Source organism: Dermacentor silvarum, chromosome 6, assembly GCF_013339745.2.
Source record: "Dermacentor silvarum isolate Dsil-2018 chromosome 6, BIME_Dsil_1.4, whole genome shotgun sequence".
In the NCBI taxonomy this organism is placed as follows: Eukaryota; Metazoa; Arthropoda; class Arachnida; order Ixodida; family Ixodidae; genus Dermacentor; species Dermacentor silvarum.
The window spans coordinates 109,763,293-109,768,767 of NC_051159.1; positions in this window are offsets into that span (position 1 = coordinate 109,763,293).

Consider the following 5,475-nt stretch of genomic DNA (forward strand, 5'->3'; position numbering starts at 1 on the left):
GGTAAGCAGTCGTATTTCAATGCCTGGTGTTGCTTAGTGGAAAAGTTTCGTCCATGAGCTGTGCTGTGAACGCCGTTCCTCTGTCTGTGATTGCATCGGATGGCGCACCATGACGCAATACGATGGGACACATGACGAACTGCGCTACCTCTGAAGCCGTTCTTCGTGGGAGTGTCTCTGTCTCGGCATAGCGGGTTAAATAGTCAGTGGCGACAATCATCCACTTATTGCCGTCGTTTGACAAAGGAAGAGGCCCAAGAATGTTCAAACCGACTTAGTCGAATAGCTTATGGAGTGGTTAGATCGGTTGCAATAACCCAGCGGGCTTCAGGGGTGGGGACTTTCACCGCTGACATTCACGGCAGCCTTTAACATACTGTTTGACGCTTGCCGAAATCCCGCGCCAGTAATACATGTCGCGCACTCTGGCAAGCGTTCGCGAGGAGCCTAAGTGGCCAGATGTGGGCTCGTCATGGCAAGCGAGAAGAATATCGTCCCGCAAGTCTTTAGGAACTACCAGGAGGTAGGCTCGGTCATTACGCACTACGGTGTGCACTACGGCGACGCGCCGCTGCATGCAAGCGTGCACTTGGGCAACATGTCATGTATCTGCAGGCCGCATTAAGATGACTTATTTTCTGTTCCATTGGAACGTGGCACAAAGCCAAACTGCGTACTGGTGTTCGCCTATCGCGCATCCAAAATGACTTGCTTGATACTTACGCCCTTGGTGCCACAGACAAATATTATATGCTTTCTATCTTATTTTCTTTCGAAAAGACGCTATCAGAAACGCTTTCAGCAAACCGTTGATGCATTCCCCCCTGCATCTTGTCATTCAATGTCTGCAGTTTCCAGCTTCACCGGCAAACTGCATACTTCGCTGCTGTTATCCACGATCCCTTATATCCCGTCTTCACGCCAGCCAAATATCACAAAGTAGCACCCAACTCTGTCCTTTTCAATTCACTTTCCAGGCGCCTTTCTTGTCACGCCGGGAGAAAGCTGGGAGCTTTGGCTTGTTTGAACGATGCTAACCTTTGGATAGCTCTGCTGGGAGGATAAAGAGAGCGCGTGGCTGATGATGTAATAACAAAAGCGGCTTCCATATTTTCTCTCTCTCTTGCGACCTTTGGTTTTTCGAGCGTACCGAAAAATTTCACTTCGTCGACTAACCATTGCTGGCCTGTCCTGAAACCGGGGTCCTCGGACGAGATGTACGAGTATGAGCGATAATAATAATAATAATAATAATAATAATAATAATAATAATAATAATAATAATAATAATAATAATAATAATAATAATAATAATAATAATAATAATAATAGTGGTAAAAATTGTCCAGGCTTCATTTGCTCTCGCGCAGTACGCCGGCCCACACTTAAAGAAAGTGCAAGTAAAATCAAACACGGGAGCCCGGAAAGGACGTCGACAAACACGGTGTTCTATTTGCATCACGACCCACTCACTTTTTTTCCCTTTCTATTATTAGTGTTGCTTCCATCAAGACCAGCAGTTCAACGGTTTTCTAGATAAATACGCTGAAGTACAGAATTGGGAACGGGGGAGGTGCTGTAGAGGGGGAGGGGAAGCTTGGCTCGGAAATTTGGCTTATCCTACGAGCGCCGCCGCATAGAAGAAAAGCTCAAGAACACGAACGGTCGGGAAAGGAATGACGCGGTAAGTCGGCTCGCTTAGCAGCATTAACCTAGGTTCTAACCAGCGCCCAGAAATATTAATGCAAGCTATAACCAGCGCGATGAGTATGCGAGTATTTATATTTGGTATAAGTAGTCTGCATTCGAATTGCTCTTTGTGTTTTATGTCGCTGGTTCATTGGCTACGTTGCTTAGGAGAGAAAAAATGTGCTTATGCGTGCAAAGCAGTAAAAGGGGATGTGATTTTTGTGAAGGTCACGTCGAGCTCTTAACTCGGCGCGCGGTATTGTGGCCCACAGGTGCGCTAAGGGTAAAGTTAAACGAAATAATATAGCTAGCGCAAACACAACCACACGCACGCACACGTACACGCACACACGTACACGCACACACACGCACGCACACACGCACACACACACACGCACACACGCACACACACGCACGCACGCACGCACGCACACGCACACACACACACACACACACACGCACACGCACGCACGCACGCACGCACACACACACACACACACACACACGTGTACGCACGCTAGCTTGTTGGTAAGCACAATTGGTAGAAATTTTGCTTGGCTGTTGCTGTTAGATCATTTTACGGTTGTCTTTCACTGATACGTACTCCGCTTGACGTTGAGCTAACCTACCAACAGAAAACAAAGGCCGTCCCATTTCCACGTGTAAGTACACGCATAAACCGTCTTTCTTGCCTTGTGATTGAGTACTACCGGCGTCCGCATTGTGCTGCACGTCTCGGCTTACTTGATGTGTAGTATACTGGGTTTTTTTTTTACGTTCACCTACAAGGGGGCCCCGTAGCAATTCCTTTCATAGCACTGTGGCATCGGTACTTCTATTTCGACTTTGCATAAGCTCCTCACGTTCGGAAAAAACGCGTTGCGCAGATATACTCCAGTTTAATGTGCACATAGAATTTATTCATAAGGAACCATTCATGACATCGTTCAACTATAGATGGGGGTGTAAGTAGGCGTCTAGTGTAGGGTTGGGATTACCCATGTAATTTCTGTGTGGACTGACTTGTCCCCTGGAGATATATCACGGATCCCTCCTTTCCCACGTGCCTCGACAGAGAGACAGAGAGACAAAGTTTTTCGCGTTCAGGTAGCCCAAGAAAGACTATTGTCTTTAATATCTATAGTCGGATACAACTTTAGAAGGCAGCGGCATTTGCCCCTCAAAGGCGGGTGCACGCGAGCCTCCCCCAATAGGCGCGCAGTTCAGGTGACGTCATGAGCCGGACGGCCGGTGACCCCGCCGACGGGAAACATGCCTAACATGGCCGCCCTCGCTTCGAACTGGGCCGAGTCGCGTCAGCTCTGTACGTCTCCCTTCGTCAGAGTGAATTCGAATTGTTTGTGGTGGTCTGTCATGCCAGAAATATTACTGTGAGCTTACGATGCACAATTTGTGCCGCATGCGTTTGTTCTGACCCGTGAGCCGGCGAAGAAAGATTGCAGCGAACATTGGTGAGGCTGCGCTGCGCTTCGTCTGGAAACAGGATCCCGCGGCGACATACCGCTGCAAACGAACATCGTGCGTGTTTGTTCCGTGGTGTTTTGTTTTGCCCCTACGTGAAATTACGACAAGGAGAGTTCGCCAAAGTCTGGTACCTACTGTGAGCGGCGGGTGTGTTTGTGTACTGTGCCCCTGCGTTTCTCGTCGGACGTGGCGAAGTGATGGAGCAAAACCATTATCAGGATAAATTAGAAAAGCGTGCGCGGATGAAACCAACCTGCGAGTTTCTCAACAGAAAAGATTTGTGAAAGCAACCTCTAACGCAAAGATTCGTTGCTGCCAGCTCAGCGTGCAAACGATCGATCGTTGGCAGCAGTGTGATAAGATAGCCGAGCGTCTAGCAGCGTCGTTCGAGTGTTGTGTAGCACCGTCGATTGATTGCTTTCCATCAATGCTAACAATCAGTGACTAACACGCGCTGCTTGAGCGAATGTCATTGGATTGTTAACGGTCAGGCATTTGGGAGCAGTGTTTGTTTCCTTAATGTCAGCCTCAGTGCTAATATAAAATTATGACTGATACACTGGTGCCGTTACAAGGGAGCTTGGCATGAATTCGCGTCGCTGTGTGGCTTAGAACTCTTCGCTCACTGCACGCGCCAGCTGTAGAATGCCTGCTGTGACACAATCACACATAAATTGTGCTGCCAGTGCTCGACTTGCTTTCCCACAACAGAGCTTTTCGCTTTGTCGTGATATGTCGCTACTAAAAAAATCCTATCACAGTGAAGGCAACAGAGCCAATATGTAGTACATTAAAAAAAAGTACGACAAAGTAGGCACAGCTGCTTGTGAACTGACTCCTAATAGTTCTACTCGCGTCTGCGTTAAATGTGTGTGCGTGTTTTCTTGCGTGTTTGTGTATATTTGTTATTTTCCCTTTTTTTTTGCATTTTAGATCTTAGTTTTCGCGCTCGCGTTTGTGTTCATGTGTGTGAATTTGTGAGTGCTTCCGTACGTGTATGTGTCCTATTTCTGTCCTTTTATTTTTGCGTTTGTTCTTGTAAGCATGCTGCAGCCACGACTTTCTTTACAATTCCATTAACTCGTCTCATTCAAAGCACCATGTCCTGTGAATAGCAGGGCTGGCCTCTTCGATGTCATTAAAGCCATTCTCTCTTAATTGTCTACCTTGCCTCCTCAGTCTGTCACCTTGCTTTGTTTTCTCCTACTATTCTGACCTTGCTTCTTGTGCTGTTGCCGCAACGTGATTAACCAACTTGCACCAAAGAAAGTTCTATCAGCTGTGACAACAGAAACATTGACAGATACAAAATGTTAAAAGCATCACGTGGCTTGCACAGTAACTGCGTCCCTTACCCCTGTTAATGTCTTTATGCATCAGTGCATACGGCAGCTTGCCAGAAGTGCACATGAAAAGGTGCCATATTGTGAAACAGCACCTTTCAATGTTGTTGCATTCAGTCTTAATAAACAGATGGTTTTGCTGCCCGTCACATGTGGTGGTACACATATATAACATTGTGCAGTGGGGTATCATTTCCTGTCTTAACGCTTTCATCAATACAAACGCAGTTTTCTAGTGAATGGAGTCCAGCAAAGCAGTGCTGTGAAAGCTATTGCAACTTTCACCATTTATTACTTCACCAATATCACTGTCTCAATCTGTCCGTCACTTTGCCTGCGGCTTGTAATGAACAAAGTGACTCACTAAAACACGTTCAACTTTGCTGAGCATTTTTCCGGTACGTAAATACGACAAAAAATGCTAGCAAAGTTAATCACGCTAATAATTGTGCTTGCATTCGCATTACTTGGCCGAGTCAGATTAATAAATAAAAAAATGGCTATGAAAACACTTCAATTTTCAGTGCAGACTGCTAACGGAGCCAGAAAACGTGCTCCGACTTCTGCTATTGCACTATGGGGCGCGTCAAACTCGATGGTGGCTGCCTGAAGGAGCATTTGGGCCTCACTAAGCTAATGATGTTTTATATTTGTTCTCTTATTTGCATTACTTGTGTGAGCCAGACAACAAAATAAACAATGCAACCACATGAATGTGCTTTGGCATGCAAGCTGCTAACAGTAGCTGTCAGTTTCGTGTTGTCTACTGCTATTTCACCAGCACTGGCTATGACATGAATGTGATTTCCAGTGAGACTGCTAACAGAACCATAAAGCACGCTCTGACTACTGCTATTTCACTATGGGGCGCGTCAAACTCGACGGTGGCTGCCCGAATGAGCATTTTGAGCCCGCCAACGATAATCAGGGTTAACAATAGTGTTTTAACTCAGATATG